Source organism: Macaca nemestrina, chromosome 2, assembly GCF_043159975.1.
Source record: "Macaca nemestrina isolate mMacNem1 chromosome 2, mMacNem.hap1, whole genome shotgun sequence".
Classification (NCBI taxonomy): Eukaryota; Metazoa; Chordata; class Mammalia; order Primates; family Cercopithecidae; genus Macaca; species Macaca nemestrina.
Genome location: NC_092126.1, coordinates 39,726,489 through 39,753,552, shown reverse-complemented (window position 1 = coordinate 39,753,552; position 27,064 = coordinate 39,726,489). Strand labels below are relative to the sequence as shown.

Below are 27,064 nucleotides of genomic sequence, written 5' to 3'. Positions count from 1 at the left end.
GTTGAAACTTTGGGGGATGCTGGGATGAGATGAATGTCTTTTGAGTGTAGAATGGACATTAATTTTGGGTGACCAGAGGGTGGGCTGTGGTAGGTTAAATAATAGCCCCCCTCAAAGGTGTCCATGTTCTAATCCCCAGACCGCATGAATATATTACCTTATATGACAAAAGGAATTTTGCATATAGGATTATATTAAAGATCTTGTGGTGAAAGAGGGTTATTCTGCAGTATATAGGTGGGCCTAATGTAATTATATAAGTCTTTATTGAAGGGAAGCAGGAAGCTCAAAGTTAAAGAAAACTTAAGGATAGAACCAGAATCTGGAGTGAGGTCCTATGAGCCAAAGAATGCATGTGACCCCTAGAAACTGGAAAAGACAAAGAAACTGATTTTCTCCTGAAGCTTTCAAAAAGAACACTACCATATCAATACTTTATTTTAGACTTCTGACCACTATAACTATAAGAGAATACATTTGTGTCACCACTAAGCTAGTGGTTTTAAGCCACAAAGTTATGGCAAAATTTGTTACAACAACAATAAAAAACTAATACATCCTCCATCCTCTTTCTCTTCTCTTCTTCCACAATGCCCTGAGTTCCTACAGCCTTGATGTGGGAGCGGAGAGTGAAGGAGTGGTACTTTTTTCTGAACATGGATCTTGGTCTTCACTGCACCCCGTGAGGAATGTAGATCCTTTGACCAGACCTGAGTATTGGTCTCAGTCCTGCCATGCACACTTCTTGTCCTCAGCATGCTTTTATCCACAGGACCACACATGCTGAACATTCCTGTCCCAGAACTATGCCCCATTCTCTATGGGAATGGAATAGAATGAAGGTGGAAAATTTTGCTATCTAAAAAATAGTTTAAATATGTGCAGGTATCAAATTATAAGAATAATCATCACAATGTTGTTTGTAATTATCAAGAAAGAAATAGTTGGGAAATAATGAAATGTCACCTTAAATGGGTGAAGGAGGAAGAAGAATAGGAGACAGTGGAAAAGGACAGGCCTGTGGCTTTAGGGAATAAAAGCCTCCAAGAAAGGGTGTGTGTCTTTGGCAGCTTCGTCAGGGCATGGTTATGGCTCAGTCCTGTGGTGCCTTCATTTCTTGTACTTCTCTGCTCTCTGTAACCTGCCCAAGGATGGCCACAGCTTGTCCAGTGTAATAGAGTTGGCCACCAAGATGGTGGGGTTCCTGCCCCAGGGCAGGGCAGAGAAGGTCTACAAGATCTGAAAACCCCACAGTGTGAGTGCTCAGGTCTCCTGAATCATGGTGACCAGAGCTGATGAGCACACAGAGAAGTTAATGGGAGTGGCAGCACAGCTAAGAGGATCAGACATGACCTGGGGACCAGAACATTGGTGCTCCTTTCACACTTTACCACACCTTTGTGTGATAATTTGAAGGGCATAATCTTAAGTGATGCCTCTGTTTCTTCATCAGAAAAATTAGAAAAATACATTCTTTTTCCTATCTCCCACAGGGTCTTGCATGAAGAATCATTAGTGTGTAATTAAGAAAACATTTTCAACAGTAAATGTGTGTTAATACTTAGGTTTTGTTAAGTGCCTATGTGGCAAGGCAGAGAAAGTGGCAGTGAGGGGAGCATTTAGCCTTATTTTATTTAAAAAGCATTTTCTTAGCACTTTCAAGGCAGAGAAGAGACAAGCTTTGCATGCGCAAAGCACCTTGGGATCAACAGAGTGTAACATGTGATTCAGGCTGTTCTGAGCCTTTAAACAGTTACTGAGCCCATTCACTTGCTGATTGCTTTGCATAGATTATCCCATTTGATCCTTGCAACAATTACCTTTTTGTTAAACGTGCTGTGATAATCCACTGGTCACAGTTGAGAAGACAGAGTTTAAGCAACATGTCTCTAGTCACACTACTAGTAAGCGTTAGAGGCAGAATCTGAATACAGGTCATTCTCAATTCAACCCAGGCCCTTTCCTTTTCCCACAGAGCCCTACCCTAGCACATTGAGCTTATACAATACACTGATCTGCTGTAGGAATTTGGAACCAGGAGGAAGCAGTGTATCATAATATGGTCAGGGAGATACCCATAGACAAAGCCTGAGCCAGACCTGTCAGATCTGAATTTGCAGAGGTGGGAACAGACACTTGGACCACAAAGGAGAATTGCATATGCAAGGCAGGAAGGCAGGAAAGATGAGTTTATAGGTTATACTATGTTAAGACAACTGGCCAGACCACAGCAGTGGCTGCGGTGGCTCAAAAGCGTTCAATAGATCTGATGAAGAAAGCTGGCATCTTAGGTATTCCTAACTCTTTCAGAAGTTGGCTACAAATTTTCCATTCTTCCCTTTTATTTAATCACACATATTAAATTAAACAGCTAAATACAGCACATACTAATGGTGTAAATGATCACTGATGAAGATGTTTAAGAAATCAATTCCAATGTCTTTCAGGGCATTTCTGGGTCATCTTTGCCATTAACTACAGCTGAGTGTGACCCTTGGCACTTTGATGAGAAGGATTAGAGAAGGATTGGAGGGCAGGATAGGATTGAGTCAGAGATCCAGGTGTGCCCAACAGAGATTGAGTAGCAAGCAGAACCCAGATATCAGAACCAAGTCAGAATCAAGGTAGCCAGACAGAAGTAATATCAAGCACAGGCCAACAGGATCATAAAGAGAATTTGTGGCCCAACCTGAGGATGCTCACATACTTCCTACTGGGGGTGGACCAAACCCAGGGTATGAGTAGCATGGGGTAGTCAGGTAAAACCAGGTAAGTGGCTGCACCTAAGGATTAAGTAGTGTGGTCATGTCTGCAGAGGATGTATTGTCACAAACCCTTTCTGATGCACCCTATATTTTACCATGGAATCAACTTTCATCAAGGCCTGGATAACATTCCTGAGGATTCAGAACCGTGTGCATCAAAAGCCCCTCTGAGCCAGGCCCCACTGTTGCTGAGGACTTCTCTGCATCCCAGTCTTCTTCCTTAACTGTAAGAAGGAACCATCAGAAGGATGGAGAAGTACCTCCTCTTTAGTTTCCTCTCGCTCTTCTCCTTTTTCTTTCATTTGGCAGAAGAAGAGAAAGAGGAAACATTATCTGCCACTAATGTGGGAAAATTCCACAACTCATACTATTCTTCAATGAAAGTAGTTATCTTCTCAACTCCTAGAGACTTCTTTCCACTAGTGAGGTATTTCCAGCAGTGGCTGCTGGCTACGTATTATTTGAAACTTACATCCTTTGCCAACCAAGCAACCTGCACATTTTAAGTTGTTTCTAACATAAAGTGTTCCAGAAAGTCTTTTATAAAGCATCTATATCTCTCACTATGGAATACTTTATCCCAATATTTAAACACGGATTTTGCAGTATAAATGTAAATATGTCTTCTCAAGGACACATATGTCACAAACACCTTAAAGTATGCAAACTTCTTGACTGTCAAAGACTGTGTGCAAAAAAGAGCAAGGGGATGTCCCAAGTAGTAGGAGGCAGAGCTCTGGAAGCATGCATCAGCTGGATCCCACCTCCCCCTGAAGATGGATGGAGAGGTGTTCAAGATGCTTGGGCATGGCTTGAGAAGGGAACCCTGGGATGGAGTGAATGGTGTGAATGAGGCAGTAGCTGTTCTCAAACCCAACATGATAAAGCCACCACTTACTAGGTATCCAGGATTGGGATAAAAGTCAAGCATGGCACCACAAATGGTGGCTGCAGCATATGAATGTCACCCAAGCCAGATGTCCTCTGCAGCAGAACTCACCATCCAGGAGGGGAGCAAAGGGAGCTGCAGGCTCAGATGGGGTCAGCTCTCGGAGAAGGCTGGGAGGGGGCTTTCAGAGGCTATAAAAGAGAGTAGGATATTTTCCTTGAATGGAAATACCCACAACTCTCCAGGAAAGCCCAGATAGCCAGAGTAAGGGCAATAGTTTGGGTAAGGGTAAGAAAGGATACAAACTTAGGCAAAGACCCCATAAGAGAGACAAACCTGGGTTTAAGACCCAGCTCCACTGCCTAGTTAACATCGAACAGGTTGCTTAGCCTCCCTGTTAACATTGAACAGGTCCCTTAGCCTCTCTAAGCCAGTTCCCACATCTGTAAAACACTGTAAAAAAAATAATGGAGATGCTCCTTACAAAGCACTTAGTGCAGTACCTGGCATATAAGTGCTCAATAATGCTTGCTAATTTTGTCCTAATTGCCGTTATCATCACGTATTTGTTGTTATTATTAGAGAGCACAATCACGTCTCATTCTTATTTGATCCCCAGTGCTAAGCACAGAGCCTGGCATATAGAATTCTTTCAGTAAATGTGTGAAATGATTGAGGGCAGAGCCAGCTTCATGGGCACATAACCTGTGGAGTTGCACAGTGCCCTGTTCTTAGGAGGCCTATGCTTGGTTTAATGCTCTTCTGTAGCTGTCTTGAAATTCTTAATAATTTTTGCACAGGGCCCCACAAATTATGTAGCTGGTCCTGGGTGAGGATAAGGATATAAGGAAGATGTAAGGAGGAAACTAAAGCATGAATAATTTGAGGAGATGAGCAATCTACAGAGAGGCTATTAAGAATTATGGTGAACCAAGTATTTCCTCTCCAGAATAGAGAGGTCCTCAGTGGAACCAGCATTTGTTCACATCCTGAGTTTTTAATAGTCCACACATTTGGCAATATGTTGGAGGGACATGATCATTTACCCAAAAATACGTGGGACCTGATTTGTTCTTATATAATATTTCCAAAGTTTACCTGTCTTAACGCTAAGAGAACAAAATAATAGAGAAGAAAAATCAACACAGTCCCAGCATTTTCTGGAAGGTGACGCTTAGTTTTACTTTCTATTATTTAGACTGAGAAGTGGCAAGCATAATACATACAATCTCACAATATGAATCAATGCTTTAGAATTATTTTTCCTGTCAAAACACGTGACCCCAAACCTTTGCAGTTCACACATTACCAAGCAGAGTTCTATGGCATTGCTGAGACCAAGCTGTTCCAGCCCACATGGCCCATTTCTTGCTGGATATCATTCAGTTCTGTTCCTTCTCTCTATTGTCCAGGTCACTGCCTTAGGCCTGTTCACAGGACAATTGCAGGAGTCTCAATTCTGGTTTTCTTACTTCCAGTCTCAGACCCTCACACCATCACACACCAGTCACTTCTGGCTTCACAGTTCTGCACGTCACATGATCTTATAAGGTACCATTAGAGTGAACCACACTTCACTTCTTACAATGACATAGATGGCTTTTTAAAATATGGGACACTTAAGCCCCTTTAGAACAATCCCTTTGTTTGAACATGTCTGGCGTTAGACTCCTGGATGAGCCATCATTCGCTGTCTGGGTCTCTACATGGCTCATTCACTCAACCTGTAGCCATTCCTATGCTAAAGACAGAGGACACAGAGATGGCGACAACACTGCTTCTGTTCTCACACAGCTCACGACCTATGTAGAACAACCCATGAGTACACAGGTTCAGGATGACAGCACAAGTCTCTAACCCAGGTTGTAGGTAGGAGACTTCCTGGATGAAGGGCCATCTGAATAGAGTTTTGTAGAACACGCAGTGGGGAAGGGTGTTCTGGGGGAAAATAAATCAGCAGAATGTAAGGTACAGACTAAGAGAACTTAGCTCATTCCCGGAGATGTAAATGCTTCCCTCAGTGTTTCTGCTACATAGGGAGCCAGAGGAAAGGGCAGTTGGGGGCAGACAGGATATCCTGGGCCAGGACAAATTTGCTCTTTATCCCAGGAACAGGAAAAATACAATACAGTGGTTGGTTGGTTGGTTGGTTGGTTTTTAATCAGAGAAAGGTCCTGATCAGATTCAGTGAACAGAGACACATTTTCTCTAGGGTTGAGTGGGAGGAGTGAGGAGATGGGAGCTCTGGTTTCTGTTAAGTTACCTTTTATTTTCGCTACACATGTTAAAGGGAAGTTGTGCCAGCCTGCCACAGGTGAAAAGAGGAATGTGGGGACGAGTTTGGTGTTTACAGGAGATTTTTCGGAAGATTTGCCCAGCTTGGTGGGATGTAACCATCTTCTCCTCTCCCCACGAAATCTTCTGTAAATGCTATATTGTTCATCAAGGCTTTCAGAGTCGGATCATGTTTGAGAAGCAGATGTGACCATGTACAAAGATGAGTCTATTATGTGGGTAGGGCTTGATCAAGGATGATTCAAAGAAGATCAGCTACTTTCGGATTATATAAAGATCACTCAAGCGAGGAGGATCCTGGAGAATGGATTTAGAGTAGAAGAGGGTCTGAGACTGGACAGAAGAAAACCAGAATGGAGACTCCTGCAATTGTTCTGTGAACAGGCCTAAGGCAGTGACCCAGACAATAGAGAGAAGGAACAGAACTGAATGATATCCAGGAAGCAGAATCAACGGAAGCTTATTGCTAGCCAGATGCAAGAGTTAACAGAGAGGAAGGAATCAAGGATGTATACAGGTCCCTGGCTTAGGGAACCCAGAAGACGGTGTCCCCCTCTCCCAGAAAAATGGGGCAGTTCTAGGGATAGTCCTGTTTGGGATATGATGATTTTGGGATATCATATGAGACATTCAAATGAGCATGTGCAGTAAGTAGTTGGAGATATGGGACTGTGCTAGAGATACCTACTACTATTTCTTACCTGGATTATTGTACTAGCCTCCTAATGGGTCTAGTGGTTCTACCTCTGCCCCCTGCTACCTGAATTCTCAGTGGATCAGCCAGTGTGAGCAGTAAACACAAATCAAAATATGACACTTGTCTGCACAAAACCTTCTGAGGGCTCCCATCCCACTGAGTTATGACTGCGGGCCCCCAACCTTTATGATCTCCCTCCTGTTCTCCAACCCAGCCACAGTGGCCTCCTCACTGTTTCTTCTTTGGCCTTTTGCAGACAAGCAGGGAGTTCATGGAATCTGTTCTGGAGGCCTCTATTTCCCTGAAAGGTAGGAGGTGAGGTCATCTCTGAGTGTATCTTGGGAGATGGCAGGAGAATGCTCATGAGAAAGGCAGTAAAGTTGGAGGTCTAGAAAACTGCTACTGAGAATGGAAGAGGCAGCTGGCAGGATCCACCTGAGCTTCTACTAAGTGGCAAATGTATAGAACACGGTAAATATATTGTCTCCTTTCAGAGAAAATCATCAGCGCAAATAACACGGGCTGCCTTTATGCTCTATAAATCACATTATCTTAAAGGATGAAAAATTACCCACTGCCCACAAGTAGTGAAAGCAATGCAAAAAAAAAAAAAAAGGACATAAACTTTAGCATGAGACAAGTTGACTTCAAAAGCTTGTGATATACATATTCTAGGCAGCCTTAAGACCCAAGAAACCAAATTTTGATCTGGGATTAAGCCCATGCCTGTCTTGAAATAATAACTTGCATTTATATTAATATAACAAGTATTATGCATATGTTTTATATTTATACAATAATTTTACAATTTTAAAGTTTAATTTTTACAACAACCCTGAAAGACAGCAAACAGGTATTAATACCCTTCTTTTGGGGGATTGGGAAACTCAGGCCTAAAGCAGTTGAGATGCTCAAGCTCAATGGGAGGAGGCCAGAACACAGGCTTCAGCCTATTTGGCCACCACTTGCTACTCGCACACTGATTGCTTTCTCAGCCTGATCTTGAGGTTCTTTATTTTTCTTCTTCTTCTTCTTCTTCTTCTTTTGTAAATGAAGAGTTCCTCCCAAAGAGGACGAGACAGATTGGCATAAGGACCTGACATGGGGCAATAGTGAGGCAGGAGGTGAGATAGGAATGATGACGTGTGAGGTTGGGATTGCTGCCCACTGGCTGCACAGGGTGAGGCACATGAGAGATACCCAGTGACCCCTTGTTCAGGGCTTACTTAAGGTATCTGATCCCCACCTGAAGCCACTATGTCAACTTCCAGCTCAGGCCTGAGGCTTAGCCACACAGGGACTCTCCTAATGCATCTCCGACTTCTCATAAGCCCTCACAGATGTAGCGATGATGAAATCTTAACACATTTGTTCCCTAGCACTGAAATGTGTTTATGCTCCTGAATTTAAGGTTTGTAATGGGTTTTGCTCACGGGAATGATTATTTTAGTGCTGACTTTTAAAAAGGCAATTGATAACAAGTTTACACAGCCTAAAGAGCTCTGGCAATTATCTGCAAATTCAGACTCCATGAAGAGCCAAACTAGATCATTTAAGACGCCCTGAATCCATTCCAGGGCCAAGATTATCCAAATTGACAAGCTAAAAATGAGATAATTTATGCTGAAATGGGGCTTATGAAATCAAGATGCTACTCTGGATGGCTGCTACTGGGAGCTGCCACAATCCCTTCTTCCCTTATTTTTCTCCTTCATGAACTCCTTCTCTCCTCTATTCACTTCCCAAGTTAAGACGGCAGGAAAGCAGGGTAAGGTTTAAAATGTTCTTTGCCTGAAAACTTCCTGAGATAGTTTTAAAGTTTTTCATGTGAAGCCTTGAACAATATGTACAGAATACAAAGGTCTCTAATGTCGGGGTGTGGGGGACAGAGGCTTGGTGGTGGCGGTGGTGGTTGTTTTTAATTTCAGCTCTAGGCTGGGCCTGGATTGTGCAGCAATCGTATCAATGAGAAAGAAAACAAGTCCTGAAATAGCCCATCTCTGCAAAGTTCTTCACCTGAACCCCAAACATTCTTCCAGGTGGTCTTGGCCTTAGATCTTGACACCGAGGCTTCATAAACAGCAGAAGAGGCTGGGTCACCAGAGGACCCTGGCTTGCTCCAAATCTTCTCTCCTGGATGCTCTCTGGGCTCAGAGCACTGGGACAGTCTGTGAAACTGAGGCCTACGTTGATGCCAGCCACTAGGGTCCTCACCCCCACAGCCTGGACAGAAACAAACTGCAGCAACCTAGGAGAAAATGAGCCAGAATATTACACATATTTGACTCTAGTCAAACATGGTGGATTAATCACCCACATTGATCTCCTCCCTCCCCCAACCTCATCTAAATGACAGTAAAGGAAAAAAAAAAAAAAATTCCACCAACAAAGACCAGAAGAATAGGAAGGTAGATGAAGTCAGAAAACAGTGTCAACAGGTTTCAGAGGATAGAAAGCAGATGAATGAGTAGTAATTGCCCTAGGAGCGAAGAAAAAGTAAAAGCTTTCTGCCTGCAGGGGAGCTACACCAATGAGAAGCAAACCATTTGTCCTGCAGTCAGATGAAGGTACGTAGACCTTGGAAGCACCCAATACTTTGGAAGCAGGGCTGAGATGTGGGGCTGAAAATTGTGGGAGTTGTCAAAGATCAATATAAGGAGCAGTTGAACGATCCAGGCCCCCGTGCCCACCCCAAGCCGCCAAACAACTGTCCCGATCCCCTTACTCTGCAGAAAACAGAAGATTGATTCTCTGGAGAAGATAAGCAGAGAGTCTTCAGCTCAGAGGGCAGGGAATGGGTGTGAAGCTGAAAACAGGGGATGAATGGAGGCCTATATACTGAACTATGGGGCACCCCCACCCTTCCCTTACCTCATTCTGAGGAAACGGCAGCCAAAAATACACATGTCCTGGCAGAGAATAGGAAGATCATTCTCTAGGGGAAATTAACCCCAGAAAAAGAGCTCTACTAATTAATGTTTGGAGACTCTCCCACAAGGTGGTTGCTTGCTCTTCTGATTCAACCACAGTGAGGACAACCAATGGGGAAGCCTTACCCCTACCCCCGCAGGGCTTCTAATTGACCTTAGTTCTTTGTTCCAACCCAAAACAGAAACACCAAGAAAACAAAAAAGAAAAGTGGGTGAAAACTCAAGAAAAAACAAAACAAAAGCACTGGTACAGAAGAAAACAATCTCAGGGATATAGAAGTTGGGTGAGAGGGTAGGAGGGTGGAAGTGGGGGTGAGGAAAGAGAAATTACCAAATGGGTTCAATGTACCCTATTTGGGTGGTGGTTACACTAAAAGCCCAGATTTCACCACTACACAATATATCTATGTAACAAAACTGCACTTGCACCTCCTAAATTTACACCAAAAAAAGAGAGAGATGGAAGTTATTATCTATAATAAAGTTATCCAATGGAAAAGGAACAAAGAACTAGAAAGATTTGGGGGGAAAAAAAGCACAGAAAATATATAATAACAAAAATATATGATAGCAAAATTAATATATGTAAAGTCAAGAAACTCTCCCAGAAAACAGAGCAAAAAATAAAGAACAGTATGAGAAAATGAATAAGAAAATTAGAGAATTAATCTAGGATATCCAGACAGAGCAAAATGAAAATAGAAGATATTCTCAGAAAAACTATATAAAAATTTGAGTTTCCAGATTACAAAGGTCCACTAATCAGCACAATTCAAGAATGAAAAGCACGTATCATCATGTTTTAGAATTTGGAGTTAAATAGAACATCCTAAAATATTCCAGGGAAATTTAAAAACCATATCACACTGAAAGAAATAAAAATCCAAACAAAATTCTAGTTTCCAACAACAAACCTGAATGCTAGAGAAAAGTGGGCAATGCTTTCAAACGTCTGAGGGAAAAGGTTTTCAACCTAGAATTCAATAAATAACCAAACCATCAATCGTGCATGGTTGTGTGTGAACTCATCATAAGGGTAAAATAAATATATCAGACAGAGTCCAAAATTGTTTCTATTTACACCTCCCTCCTGCAACTTAAGAAACTAATAGAGGACATGTTTTGGCTACATGCAGGAGTCAACCAAAACATAAAAACAAAAAAGAAAGATATGGGAATCTAGGGAAGAGGGGACTCAGCTCAGAAGTAAAGGAAAAGAAAATTCCAGAATAATCTCCTTCGGCAGGCTTGGAGCAATTAATCCTGAGACAGCACAATAGAGGACTGAGGAATTGCTAGATACCTACTGTGTTTGAAAAGGTTAGATACAGTTATTAAGAAAAACAAAATGTTGCAGGAGAAAACAAATGTAGTAATGGTACCCATACCCTACTGTGCTCAGCTGTGAACAATATCTGCAGATTCATCAAAATGTCAACACTGACTGCTATGATATAACTATTTTGGAAGGGTGAGGGGTAGTGACATAGGGAGCAAGTGAAGAAAGCTAAGTCTAACTACCACAACAGAAGTGAGTGGATACTATGTGAAATGGATCAATGAAAAAAGAAGAGAATAACCGCGGTGTTTACATGTGCAGACGAAAATAACAGAAGAAACATCTTCAAGGGTAAAGGAGCTGGGGGATATTTTTTCAATAGTTAGTAATATTTAACTATATTACATTGATAAAAATACATTTTTATTAATTTTTAAGTAAATTCAATCAGTTCATTTTCCACTTGAGTAAGAATGGATTCAGTCTTCGTTTCATTCCATTATGACCTCTGAACATCACAAAGGAGGTGGCACCTCTCCCTCTTTTTCACAACTTTCTGATATATTTTTCCATAGGATTCTCCATCAATTTCTAGGAAAAAGCTTTTTTTATTTTGATTTTTTGGCTTTTTCTTCAATAACAAGAGGAAAAGGAATATTGGTTGAAAATAAGTGAAGTCTAAAGCCAAAGCGAGATTTCAGGCCCCTGCCCCACTTGGCTACCTAATTGTACAGAACAAAATCAAAAGGAAGCCGGTCTCCAACTGCATTTCAAAAGCAGACTAGATTGCTGGATAGACAATGCATGATTGCCTGTGTGCATGAGACTGAATTGGGTGCTGGGGGCATGGGAAGAAAGAAGTTACAGAATTAGATTTCACCTCCTCCCTCGTATCTTTCCCCTTTGTCAGAAACACCAACAGGAAAATGGCCCTAGAAGAACTATCCTTCCTGGCTCTGGTGATGCCCAGTGCAGCTGAACCCTTGCATTCATTAATGAAATTCATTGGACTGAAACTCTCCAGTCTCCAGAAGACCAGAGAGACATGGTCTAAAAAGGCGAATACAAAAGGAATTCTGTAATGAATCTGGGTAAGAAACCCATATGGGGGCCAAACTTATGCTAAGGGAAAGATAGGCAGAAGAACATTCTACAGAACCAGTAAGCAGTATCCCAACAGTCCTGAGTGGAAGTGAGCCACGAAGTTAGAGCAAATGAAACACTTTCAGAATAAACAATGAATGAAGTTGGGCAGCATTTGGGTAGTGAGGAAGCCAGCCAAGGGCTCTGCCCAACCCTGATGGTGACAGAAATGGGATAGAACTCCAGCCCTCCTACCAACAGTCCCTATTAAGGAGGCATTAGATTTGTTCCCTTTTTCTCATTTGCTCAGTCATGGAAACTCTGACCTCAAGTCTTTGTTCTCTGCTTTTTTGGCAGAGGGAGAGGTAAGTTGGTTCATATAGCTAAAGAAATAAAAGTGAAAGCATAAAAACTGAAGGAAATAAAAATAAATTATAAGGAGTACCCATTAAAGACCTTTCGAAAGGATAAAACGATTTCAATTTTACTGTCTCACTCACTTCTCCCTACTTCCTTCCCAGATATACCTGCATATCTATGTATTTATACAGTTTTTTCATTATTTAGTTAATATGAATTACAGGCCTTGCTTCCTCCCTTCTAAATCCAAAATGAAGAAGCTTTCTCTTTTCTCTCGCTCCTTTTTTTTCTTTGCTCCCCCTCACCAACACGATTTACATTCTCAATGTAATGTATTAAAAAGTTGACAGGGACGAAAGGATTCACACGATGTCTGCTAAGAAACCCAATTTCCATGATGAATTGCCCGAAGCCCCTGAATCACAAACCATTTTTTCCGCTGCTCAGAAGTTGAGTTTTTTTTTTTTTTAAATCTTCTTAAAGCCTCTCTCCTAATCTTCAGCTAGAAGAGATGGGTAAAAGGATTTTTTTTCTAAACTAAGGAAAGTATTAGCATCTTGGTTGTTGTGCATCAAATTTGAAAATGCAAGGTTAGTAATATTTCAAATCAGCCATGGTCCAAACCTCTTGATAAGTGAGTGTGCTGTTTTATGTTCATTCTCCCTCTCTCTCTCCTTTCCTACCTCCCTCTCTTTCTCCTTTTTCTCCCCTACATGTCCCCCCATAAGGTTTATAGTCAGTAATAAGTAGGAGCTTCCAGAAAAAAGAAAAATTTAGAATGATTCTTCATAGATCTATCCCCTTTTGGAAGGTTATAGAATTCCAAATAAAATATCCACTTTTCTGTACTTGATTGGATCAACCGTATCTGGGTGAAGAATTCAGCAGCAAAACCCTAACCCAATGCATGAGACACACTGTCAGCTCAGCAAGCAGTGACTCTGATGAGAACTGCATTTGCATCATATTGTGCATATTCTCCTAAGACATTAGGTTTCATTTTCTCAGAAGTGTTCACCATGGGCTGCTCATTATGAGAGGGGTGAAGATCGACACAGCATTCATCAGAGCTCTTGTCAAGATTTTTGGACTTTGAAGAAAACCCACTCTTTCCCAAATATTCTGGAAATTTGGAGCTTTCCTATCTGAGATTTCAACTTCACATTTTTTTCTGTGTGCTGTAAAGAGGTCAATCGGAGGCCTCTTCCACACAGGACAGAACTGGTCTTTGCCTGCTGCCCAAGCACTCTGGCTTTTCCTAGGACCCACTCCCCCAGAAAACTTACCCTAATAAAACTTTTTTTTAAAAATTAAAGATTTTATTTTCAGACAATATCTCACTCTGTCACCCAGTATAGAGTGCGGTGGCATGATCTCAACTTACTGCAACCTCCACCTCCCGGGCTCAAGTTATTCTCCCGCCTCAGCCTCCTGAGTATGTGGGATTACAAGCATGCACCACCACGCTTGGATAATTTTTGCATTTTTAGTGGAAACGGGGTTTCACTACATTGGCCAGGATGGTCTCAAACTCCTGACCTCAAGTGATCCACCCACCTAGGCCACCCAAAGTGCTGGGATTATAGGCATGAGCCACCAAGCCCAGCCAATAATTTTTTTAAGAACATATTCAACATTAGACAGGAGAGAGTGGAACTCTGATATTGTCTATAAATTGCTAAAACATTTGTTGAGATACAGAAAGCTAGTGAGCAGCACAGAAACAGACAATAAAGAGTTTATATGCTACAGTTTAAGTCCGAAATCACAAGCCCCAAATTTGACTCAAAAGTTATGAATTAGCTCTCAGGAAAAAATTCCAGCGTAGATACTCAGAAAAGTTTCATAATTTAAGAGAGGCCATGATCTTGGCCCTACAGTGTTAAGAGTATTTATTTTGCAGGAAGAGACTGAGAGCATTAGAGGGAAACAGCCTGACTCCAGCTGCGTAACTAGTAAGTGACAGAACGAGGACCTGGTTAGAACTGGTTATTGGTTCTTATATTGCCAGTTATGTTACTGCTTGATATTATATAGATAATGCATCTGGGTGACTGAGTGAGGGCTTTACAACCATGCAGTTTCCCCCAAGGGTTATTTCTCCTGAACATGTTTTGTGTCTTCCTAACCAAAGAGAAGCAACATAGCAGGGTATAGTTAGAAAGAGACGGGCACTCTCATTATCTTTCCAGACTGACTTTGACAAGAGAACTTAATGGGTCACATTACTGAAAAGTCTTCAGTTTGGCTTGATTTAGGGCTAAGAGGATGTCATAGAGACTGACTGACTCCCCTTTGCTCAAGGAAGGAGAAAGGTAAGCTTGGCTTAAGTGTGGACAGCATGTCAATTAAAGGAAAAGTAGTGGGCTTATCACTCATATATGTCTCCCCAAACAACACTTCCAGAGACATTATTCTCACACTACCTGTGTCTATCCCTCAGCATACCCCGATTTTAAAATGGGCAAAAGACCTGAACAGACATTTCACCAAAGAAAATTTATAAATGGCAAATTAGCATATGAAAAGATGCTCCACATCACATGTCATTTAATAAATGCAAATTAAAACAAAGAGATACTGCTACACATCTATAAGCATAGCCAAAATCCAAAAACACTGAAAATACCAAGTGCTAGTGAGGATGCAGAGAAACAGGAGCTTTCATGCTGTATATACATACAAAACTAAACATACTCTTACCATATTATCCAGTAATTCCACTCCTTAGTATTTAGTCAAAGGAATTAAAAGTAGATGCCCATGCAAAAATCTGCACCTGGATATTTATAGCAGCTTTCTTCATAATTTTCAAAACATATATGCAATCAAGCCATCTTTCAGTATGTGAGTGGATCAATTGTGGTATATCCGTACAATGAAATATCATTCAGCACTAAAAAGAAATCAGCTTTCAAGCCATGAAAAGACATGGAAGAATCTTAGATGCATATTACAAAGTAAAGAAGCCAATCAGAAAAGGCTACATACTGTATGATTCCAACTATATGACACTCTGGAAAGGCAAGACTGTGGAGATAGTAAAAAGATCTTAGTTGCCAAGCAGTAGGGGGAAGGAGGGACGAATAGGCAAAACACAGAGGATTTTTAGGGCAGTGAAACTATTCTATATGATGCTATAATGATAGATACATGCCATTATACATTGGTCAAACTCATGGAATGTACAAAACCAAGAGTGAACCAAATGTAAACTATGGACCTTGTGATAATGATGTGTCAATGTAGGCTCATCAGTTGTTAACAAATGTACCACTGGCCCAGGATGTTGATAATGGGGGGGGGGCTATGCATGTATGTGGTCAGCAGGTATATGGGATAGCTCTGTACCTTTTTTTCAGTTTTTCTGTGAACTCAAAACTGCTCAGTGAAATAAAAGAGGACACAAACAAATGGAAGAACATACCATGCTCATGGATAGGAAGAATCAATATCGTGAAAATGGCCATACTGCCCAAGGTTATTTATAGATTCAATGCCATCCCCATCAAGCTACCAATGAGTTTCTTCACAGATTTGGAAAAAACTGCTTTAAAGTTCATATGGTACCAAAAAAGAGCCCTCATCTCCAAGATAATCCTAAGTCAAAAGAACAAAGCTGGAGGCATCACGCTACTTGACTTCAAACTATACTACAAGGCTACAGTAACCAAAACAGCATGGTACTGGTACCAAAACAGAGATATAGACCAATGGAACAGAACAGAGTCCTCAGAAATAATACCACACATCTACAGCCATCTGATCTTTGACAAATCTGAGAGAAACAAGAAATGGGGAAAGGATTCCCTATTTAATAAATGGTGCTAGGAAAATTGGCTAGCCATAAGTAGAAAGCTGAAACTGGATCCTTTCCTTACAACTTATATGAAAATTAATTCAAGGTGGATTAGAGACTTAAATGTTAGACCTAATACCATAAAAACCCTAGAGGAAAACCTAGGTAGTACCATTCAGGACATAGGCATGGGCAAAGACTTCATGTCTAAAACACCAAAAGCAATGGCAGCAAAAGCCAAAATTGACAAATGGGATCTCATTAAACTAAAGAGCTTCTGCACAGCAAAAGAAACTACCATCAGAGTGAACAGGCAACCTACAGAATGGGAGAAAATTTTTGCAATCTACTCATCTGACAAAGGGCTAATATCCAGAACCTACAAGGAACTCAAACAAATTTACAAGAAAAAAACAAACAACCCCATCAAAAAGTGGGCAAAGGATATGAACAGACATTTCTCAAAAGAAGACATTCACACAGCCAACAGACACATGAAAAAATGCTCATCATCACTGGCCATCAGAGAAATGCAAATCAAAACCACAATGAGATACCATCTCACACCAGTTAGAATGGCGATCATTAAAAAGTCAGGAAACAACAGGTGCTGGAGAGGATGTGGAGAAATAGGAACACTTTTACACTGTTGGTGGGATTGTAAACTAGTTCAACCATTATGGAAAACAGTATGGCGATTCCTCAAGGATCTAGAACTAGATGTACCATATGACCCAGCCATCCCATTACTAGGTATATACCCAAAGGATTATAAATCAGGCTGCTATAAAGACACATGCACACGTATGTTTATTGCGGCACTATTCACAATAGCAAAGACTTGGAATCAACCCAAATGTCCATCAGTGACAGACTGGATTAAGAAAATGTGGCACATATACACCATGGAATACTATGCAGCCATAAAAAAGGATGAGTTTGTGTCCTTTGTAGGGACATGGATGCAGCTGGAAACCATCATTCTCAGCAAACTATCACAAGAACAGAAAACCAAACACCGCATGTTCTCACTCATAGGTGGGAACTGAACAATGAGATCACTTGGACTCTGAAAGGGGAACATCACACACCGGGGCCTATCATGGGGAAGGGGGAGGGGGGAGGGATTGCATTGGGAGTTATACCTGATGTAAATGACGAGTTGATGGGTGCTGACGAGTTGATGGGTGCAGCACACCAACATGGCACAAGTATACATATGTAACAAATCTGCACGTTATGCACATGTACCCTAGAACTTAAAGTATAATAATAATAATAAATAAAAAATAAAAATAAATAAAAATAAAAATAAAAAAATAGTCTATTTAAATAGGAAATAAATAAATAAAATTAGCATACAAGACAGTCAAAGCCAATGGAATTGCGTCAAGACCACAGCAAAGACCAAAACAAAAACAAAAATTTAAAGGAAAAAAAACAAGGTAAAATTCAGAGATCGTATGATTACAAGAATAGAAAAGAAGTAACTGGAGGTACATTTGAAGTGGATTCAACCTTGGTGTAATAAAATGGTGGAAACAGTCTGACTATTCTGAAATTAACCTTTCTGTATAAAATAAAAGTAGCTAAGGGTAAAGGATACTAGATAGAAGAAAATAACTGTAGTGGTAAAGAAAAGGAAAGCTCTTACCTCAGATAAATAGATAAATCTGTTCACTGTTCATTAAACAATAAGAAAAGTTCTATCACGGCAAATAAATGGCCATACACAATGTAAGTTTCATGAGAGGAGGGATTGCTTTTTATTTACTATTGTGTCCCCAGTGCCTAGAATAGTGGATGGCACCCAATAAATGTTAAATAAATAAATGATTTCATAACTCAGAATGCTAGAGTTGAGGGATAGACACTGGTGGTACAAAGAAAATCACCAGTGACCAAAAAATAGTAGGTGATTGCTCAGGGTTTGCTAACGGCTATAATAAATGTCCCCAATTTTTAGCAGGTTGAACAATGAAGATTTATTTCTTATTCCCATCATAATCTGATGGTCGGGATTGGTGGAGACAACTCTGCTTCCACACAGTCATTCAGGAAACCAAGCTTCTTTTGTCTGTGAGTTCTGTCACTCACTCCTAGAGCCCCAGAGTCCTTCATTAAATCATCTGTATCCACCTGGTACAACAGAAAAGCAAATACATGGAGGATCGCTGCTTTAGTTTGTGTTGCTATAAAGAAGTAATTTATAAAGAAAACTGTTTATTTGGCTCATGATTCTGATGTCTGGAAAAGTTTAAGTTTGGGCATCTGTATCCGGCTATGGCCACAGGCTACTTTCACTCATGGCAGAAGGTGAAAGGGAGCTGGCATGTCCAGAGATCACACAGCAAGAGAGGGAGCAAGAGAGAGGGTGGAGGAGGTGCCAGCATCTTTTTAACAACCAGCTTTCATAGGAACTGACAGAGTAAGAATGCACTCATTAGCATGAGGATAGCACCAAGCCGTTGATGAGGGATCTACCCATATGACCTAAACACCTCCCATTAGGCCTCACCTCCAACGTGGGAGATCAAATTTCAACATGAGATTTGGGGGTGGAGAGTATAAGTATCCAAATTATAGCAATCACATGGAGGTATTTTAGGGGCCAGGTTTAGATCAGGAATCTATCACTTCTACCCACATTCCATTGGCCAGGACTCAGTCAGAGGTCCCAACTAACTGCTAGAGGCACCGGGAAATGTACTCTAGTTGTAGCCAACAGCACTAGCAACATGCCAGAGCATCAAAAAGGGATAGCAGATAACATAAATGCTTGTTCTCTGGGTCACCGTTTGGGCAGAGACAGGGGGAGCAAGAGAGAAAGGCCAAAGTCCAGAATTCATCAAGGTATAGAGTGTTATTCGAGACTTTCCTTATATTAACTTGAGATGCCAGAAAGATACACCTTCAAGAAAAGAGAAAATCAGATCTAGCTAGACCTGCCCACTGGGAATGGTGGAAACAGCTGCCTTGCTAAGCAGATCAAAAATGAAAAAAAATCAAAGAAGCTATCTCTGGTAGGTTTTAGCTGTAGGCAGTTCTTATCTTCAATCAGGTTCTTCAAAAAGCAGACTCTGAGCAAGGATTCGATTCAAGTGATTTGTTAGGAAAGCACTCTCAGGAGAAACTGGTGACTAGGGGAAGCATAATGGAAAAAAGGAAGAAGCCAAGCTAGGGAGAAAATTCAGGTGAATCCCAGCTTCAGCCTGATCCTGAAGGAAGCTCTGATGTATAAATTGCATGTCAAGGTTTTCCCACTTCCAGACAAGGGAACTGGGCTTCTGTACTCCTTCACCAAGCAATCATTGACTACAGGCTTTCCTGGGAGGATATCAACTACTAGGTATTCTAGTACCAAGCAGTCATTGGTTATAGACAGCTCTGAGGGGTTGTGCTCCCAGAAACTTTCAGCTATCTCAATGGGCAAATTAGACCCAACAGTCCAAACACAATCCGCTGAAGAATATTATAGGTCCCAGCTATTAGCTACAAACCAGCAAATCTGGGGCATAAACACACAGAGCCAGTAGGAGGGACTGGAGGGAATTTAAGTGGGGCACTATAGGCCCTCTTGCACATTTATCTATGAACTTATTTTGTGGTAGTTGTAAAGGGTAGGGTACTTAGGCCACTGGCAGAAGCAAGCACAAAGTCTCTCTAAAGGTGAACACATCTATTCTAGCCCTCAGTGAACTTCCACAAATTATGTTTGCAAATCAATGAACAGTTTGCAGTCAAAAATTACCAGGCCTATAAGAATACAAGATAATATGAATATATTCAAAAACTAAGAGAAACCAGAGACAGCAGACACAGATCCACACAATTCAAACGTTGCAGCTGTCAGACACAATTTTTAAATGATGATGTTTACCATAGCTATTTATCATGTTTACAACGATAAATTGATAAATTGCCCACAAATGACAAACTTGAAAATATCTGCTGGGAACAAAACACTATAAAAAGCATTATAACAGATTTACAAACAAACTAAATAGAACTTCTAAAAATAAAATATAATCCAAATTTAAAGCTCAGAAAAATGGAAGAAAAAGGGACAGAGGGAATTTGCAAAGAGAGAATGCCTAAGAATTTTTAAAACTGATTGAAGGCAAAGATCCACAGATTCAAAGATCCTAGAGAATTCCAAAAAGGATAAATAAAAAGAAATTCACCTTTTATACAAATCATAGAAACTCTTTTTAAAATTATTCTGTAGAGATGGAGTCTTTCTATGTTGCTTGGGCTGGTCTCAAGCTCTTGGCCTCAAGCAATCCTCCCACCTCAGTCTCCCAAAGTGCTGAGATTGCAGGCATGAGCCACTATACCCAGCCCAAATCATAGAAACTATTTTTTTAAAAAGATAAAGGGAAAATCATAATTGCAGTCTATGAAAATGGAGAGATTACCTGCAAAGAAGTAGCATTTAGATGGATAACTGACTTCTGAACATCAGCAATGGAAGCTAAAAGACAATTGAGTATCTTTTTAAAGTCGTGATGGGAAGAAAAAGGTAGAATTCTACATTCAGTAAAAATATATTTGAAGAGAGAAGATAAAAATATTTCAGAAAAATGCTTTTGAAAAGCTCATCAGCAGCATACCCTCACCAAAAAAAAATTCTGAAGGACATGCTGTAAACAAGTGACCCCAGATTGAAGATCTGAGGTATAAGTGTGTATAAAGTGAAAACTGAGTAAAAATATATGGGAATTGAAAATAAACATTGATTGTGTAAATCAGCTAAATAACAATGCCTAATAGTGTTAAAAATTCAAAGGGCATTATTACCAGATAGCAAATATATATAAATAAAAAGTATGATAAATGGAGTTATAATGTTCTAAGGTTATTTGGAAGATGGATAACAGTTATTTCTTAAATTTGTTCTTTTATAATTTAAAGATACAGTTTTGTAATTTCCAGAGTAGCTTCTAAAATAACATAAATAGAGCACATAATACACAAAACAATTAAGAGGTGGAACAAATATAGTAAAACTAAACAGGGAAAAACAAGAATAAAATTGATATAGAAAATGTATAGCATAAAAATTCCAAATATATCTGAAATTACAATTAATATAAATCGACAATGCTTCAATTAAGGAAAAAATGAAGTTAGAAAAACATAAAATCCAACTACATACAGTTTTCAAAAGACACATAAAATATAAAGATATAGAAAAGTTGAAAGTAAAAGGTAGCATGAAAATACAAATAAAAAGAAAGATGATATTGCTATATTAATATCAGATAAAATAGAATTTGAGGCAAAGATCATTTCTAGAGGTGAGGACTATCACTTCCTAACAATAAAAAAGTTCAATTTATGAAAAAAACAAAATAATTTTTAAATTTATGTGCATTTAATAACATGGCCTAAAATAGATAGTGCAAAATTAACAGAAGATATGGAAAGGCCGGGCATGGTGGCTCACAACTGTAATCCCAGCACTTTGGGAGACCGAGGTGGGCGTATTATGAGGTTAGGAGATCGAGACCACCCTAGTTAACATGGTGAAACTCCATCTCTACTAACAATACAAAAAAAAAAATTAACTGGGTGTGGTGGCGGGCACCTGTAGTCCCAGTTACTTGGGAGACTGAGGCAGGAGAATGGCAAGAACCCAGGAGGCAGAGCTTGTAGTGAGCCAAGATCAAGCCACTGCACTCCAGCCTGGGCAACAGAGTGAGACTCCGTCTCAAAAAAAAAAAGAGAGAGAGAGATGGAAAAATAAACACGCACAATTTGTAAGATTTGACACCTCTATTTCAGTAATTTATAGAATATGCTGATAAAAACTAGCGAGGATATAGAAGATTCAAAAAAACAGTATTGCTATTGTTTGAATGTATATATCCCTCCAAAATTAACATGTTGGAACTGAAATCCTAAGGTGACGGTGTTAAGAGGTGGGGTATCTGGAAGGTGATTAGGCCATGAGGGTTCTGCCCTTATGGATGGGGTTAGTCCTTGATAAAAAAGGGTTGAGGGAGCAAGTTCTTCCCTTTTTGCCCTTCTACTCCTTTGGCCATGTGAGGACACAGCATTCATCTCTTTTTCACCTCTTTGACTATATGAGGATGTAGCAAGATGCACCATCTTGAAAACAGAAAGTAAGCCCTCACCAGACAGCCCCAATCTACCAGCACCTTGATCTTAGCATTCCCAGCCTCCAGAACTGGGAGAAAATTAATTTTTGTTCTCTATAAATTACCCAGTCTAAGGTGTTTTATTATAACAACACTAGGAAAAGGATCAATAAACCTGATTAAATAGACATCTAGAGAATGGTGTGCCCAACAGCTGCAGAATATACCGTTTTTTGCAACCATACACATATATTTACAAAAATAGACCATATAATGGACCATGAAGCAAGTCTCAACAAATTTCTGAGGACTCAGCACAATGCAACTAAATCAGAAACACTGTGAAAATAATTTTTAAGTTCTCAAACATTTGGAAAGTAAGATGTATCGATCATAGGTCGCAGAAGAAATAATGGAAATTTAAAACATTTAGAGCTAAACGACAGTGAAAATACTATACTCTGACCAACTTGTAGTAAATATAAGCTTTAAAATGTATCTATTAGTAAAGAAAAAAATTGATTTAAGCATCCATCTCAAAAAGTTAGGATAAAAAGGGAAGAAAAAATTGGAAGAGGGAATAACAGAAATCAATGATATGGGCCAGACATATGAAAGAGGAAGCAAAGCCAAAGTTGATTATTTGGAATAAGAGATGGGACAAGTAACTCATAGTGGGAATGAAAAGGAAATCCATGTAGATAAATGTTGAAGACATCTAACAGATAAGAGAAAAATCTGAGCAACTTAATACCTATAAATTTGAAAACATAAATGAAATGGACGCCATAATATATCTGGCATCTTTGACACCCAGAACAGATAACTTTTAACATTCTCATCTTCTATTCAACAAAATTATTTTCAGGAATAATCACATAATCAAACAAGTAATAATAATGGGAAAAAAGCAAAGTGAAATTTTTTTATTAAATTTTGTATGCTAGTAAACATAGACGTAAGTTTGAAAAATGTAATAAAATACCTGTTATAGAAAAAGGATGAAAACTGGATCAAATACTTTTTAAATGGATGTATGTTTCACAGTAGATGTTATCTTATGTTGTCTTAATTATTTTTAAATTCCTGTTCCTGGACTATCCTGAAGACACGAATTTAGTAATTTCGAAGTATATTTTGAGTCTAGGGAAGGAAAACCAAAAAAAAAAAGAAAAAGGATGAAAAAGTAATGGATTAATGCTTTTCGGTTGCCTTAACGTTGTGTTGGTTTTGGGTCTGTTTGTTTGTGACAGGGTCTTATTCTGTTGCCCAGGCTGGAATGCAGTGATGCAATCATGGCTCACTGCAGCCTCGACCTCCCAGGCTTACACCAGCCTCCCAACTCAGCCTCTTGAGTAGCTGGAACCATAGGCATGCACTACCATGCCTGACTAATTTTAAAGTTTTTTTTGTAGAGATGAGATATCTGTATGTTGCCCAGGCTGGTCTCAAACTCCTGGACTCAAGTAATCCTCCAGCCTTGCCCTCCCAAGGTGCTAGGATTATAGGTGTGAGCCACTGTGCTCAGTTGCCTTAATGTATTTTTAAAAGGAAAATACCTATGCTTACTTATTTATCTGTCATAGTAATGGATACACATATCATAATTTCCATTTTTGAGCCTAAATTTCTGTAATTTTCTCAACGACTTTATCGAAATTTATCTTCTCCATATATTCATGTCCATAGACAATCTGGCCAGATTTGTCAATCTATTTCACTCAGTTGACCAAAACATCTATTTTATTTATTTTAATTTTGAAAAGTATCTTCTATATGAAGGAATAGATATATAAGTCATTAGAAAAAGTATTAAATACAATACTGAACTCGGCTGCTATTCATAAAAATCTCACCTCACAACAAATTTCAGAAATTGCAATGCTGTCCATGCCTTTGTTTCTTTAGGATCCATTCTAGCCACTTTCAAATATCAATACAGATATTTGAAAACACCAAGTGGTCACAGAATGATAGAATTTATGTAATTCAAGTTATATTTCTCTGTTTTTCTAATCGCTGTGCTATCACTGTTAATTTCTAACATACACTTGAAGCCCAGAAACATGTAGTAACACAAGACTTAGATATATTACCTGCACCCAAAGCAGGTAAGCTCCAATAATTCCCAACTGTCTAAACTTACCCCAGAAACAAAGGTGTATAGCTGAGTCCAAGTGTTTCAAGAGCTAACTCTATAATTACGAATTCTCCAAATTAATTTTTACATAGAATGTAGTGTGTTTTAAAGAATAAGTTTTTTTAAATGCCAATTTGAAGCTTACACACATATCATGAAGATGCAACAGAAATCTCAGCCATTATTTTAGAACTTAACCCAAAAGATGTTGGGGTATTATTTGGAATTGCTGACATTTTCATTGATTGTACTTTTGCTTAAAAATTTTCCACAGTGAACTCCCTTATTGCATACATCCATGAGTGCACAGCTCCCACCACCCTGAATGGACAAATTTGTAGAAAATTATGACTTATTAAAACTGCCTCTGTATACCAGAACACATATATAAGAATGTTCATAGCAGCATTTCTCACAATCACAAAAGAAATTGAAAAAAAAAACCCATAATGTCCACCAACAATAGAAATGTCAAATAGTGCATGTTATAGCCATACAATGGAATACTATACAGCCAACCTCCCACCCACCTTCTAATTGTATTCTCTTTCTTTTCTTTATAATATCTAATGCAATTTGTTCAGTCTCATTTATTGCTGGTTTTCCCCACTGGCTGGTAAGATCCATGAAGTCAAGCATCAAGTCCCAAATTACATCTAGCACTCAGCTTCATGCCTGAGACATGGTAGGCACTCAGAAGTCATTGAATGAATGAATGAATGAATGAATGAATGAATGAATGAATGATGAGTGGTTACAGTTGAGCCCTGCTTGCCTGGGAGCCATTCCACCACTTTGAGGTGACTTTGTTGTGATCTACTATGTATTTATCTTTTTGTTTCCTTCTCAAAGGGAAACCTTATTTTCCTCATTTCCAAAATATTGGAGGACCCTCCCTATATGCTTAAATACTAAAAGGATAGGCAGTGGTTGATGTGGAATTGATTTACTCTGAAGACTTCTAACACTAATCAGAATACAACAAATATAAATGATTAGCGTTTACTGAGTGCTTACTCTTTGCAGACACAACCCTAAGAGTCTCACATGTAACTCCTTCAATATTCACATTGGTACTAGTAATTAACATCATTGTGCAGATGAGGAAACTGAGGCACCAGGAATAATTTTTCAAATCTCAGACACCTAGGTAAAGTGGTGGGGCTGGATTCAAACCCAAGAGACTACACTGCACTATGCTGCATTAAATACTCAGGGTTGAAAATTAAATGATGATTAATTGCAGCTCACACCTCAAATTGGTTGGCAGGTTGAACAGCATGGTCTGGGTTGTGTGGTGAAGAAAGGCTGAGCTGATGGGCACCACATGGGGCCTGTGAAGCCAGGCTTCAGAAAGCCAGTGCTCATGCAGACTTGCAATAAAGAACCCTTCAGATCCCACTTTTTTCCTGTGCTGGGTAATCACAGGATTTACCTGAAGAAGTCAGGATTTTGTCTCTTGTGATCCTGGCTGGGGGCTCAGAGTGCCTGTTGCTACTGGAGTCATCTATAATTAGAGGATTAAACATCTCACATTTGGGCTGACTGCGGGCATCCTTGACAAGCAGTCTAACTGATGGGTACAGTGTCTCTGTGGTTTGTGGCTCCATGCAGAGATGGATAGAACTTCAGAAAAACAGAACAGAAACATAAACTGCAGACACCTTTCAAGTTTTCATTTCTGCCTGCTCAGGTTTTATTCCCCATTTTGAACATTTCATGCACCAGAGACACTTGGTCATCCTTCTTCCTTCTTCTGCCACCCTGCAGACTGGCTGCAGCCCCACATCCACACAGCTCTTACCGCACTATACTGGATTATATACACTCCAGGGACACTGTCGATTCATACCCACAGGTTTGTTTGGCACAGGTAAAAGCCCTGGGCATTTCTTCCAAAGCTGCTTTTCCTTTCACTGGCTCCTCTACATACACTGGCTTCTGAGCTGGGGCTGGTGGTTCTGCATTCCCTCAGGCTCCATTAGGTCCCTAGAAGGACTGACCCTTAAATATTCAGCTCTCAATCTTTCTGACTTTTCTTCCGGTCAGCTACTGGGATACTGTCAAATTATAGCATGCCTGTTATACAAATACCAATTAATACAAAAATATATTAAGGAGGAAGTAAAACTTCTCCATAATTCTACCCACATTCTAGAGGTGAATGCCATTATTAACTTGGTGCTGATATTCACAAACTCCTTCAAAGCATATAAAAATTGATAGGAAGGTAGATGTTAGCATACTCTAAAATATTTCTACTACTTTACAATCTAATTTTCTCACTCAATTACATCACATTCGTTCATGTATGAATAATTTGAAAGATTGATCTACTTGTCCTTATTAATAGCTGCATAGTACTTCTTTTTTAAACTTTTACTTTAAGTTCAGGGTACAGGGCAGTTTTGTTACATAGGTAAACGTGTGTCGTGGGGGGTGGTTGTGCAGATTATTTCGTCACCCAGGTATTAAGCCTAGTACCCACTGGTTATTTTCTGATCCTCTCCCTTCTCTCACTCGCCACCCTCTAACAGGCCTCAGTGTGTGTGGTTCCTCTCTATGTGTCCAAATGTGCTCATCATTTAGCTCCTGCTTATAAGAGCATAGTATTTTGTAGCCCAAAAGCAAACCCATCTGAGTGAAGAGAATCATCACCCATCTAGATAAAAATTTAGCTGCCTTCCTTGACATCTCCCCAGATCCAATAATTACCAAATCCT

General features: G+C 39.7%; 1 long non-coding RNA gene across 5 annotated transcripts in view; it reads right to left on the bottom strand.

The window, feature by feature from the left end:
- Positions 1 to 7,443: 7,443 nt before the first annotated feature.
- LOC105469926 (uncharacterized) overlaps positions 7,444 to 27,064 on the bottom strand; it is a 68,202-nt gene continuing 48,581 nt past the window's right edge. Inside the window, exons 3-5 of one of the 5 annotated variants that reach the window (XR_011619724.1) lie at positions 23,187 to 23,344; positions 20,516 to 20,571; positions 7,444 to 8,894 (exon numbers count right to left, since the gene is read on the bottom strand). This is a non-coding gene — a long non-coding RNA (uncharacterized lncRNA). Of the gene's footprint in view, positions 8,895 to 18,093; positions 18,237 to 20,515; positions 20,572 to 23,186; positions 23,345 to 27,064 lie in introns of those variants that run through there. The other 4 variants (XR_011619726.1, XR_011619723.1, XR_011619727.1 and 1 more) reach the window with 4 other exon arrangements.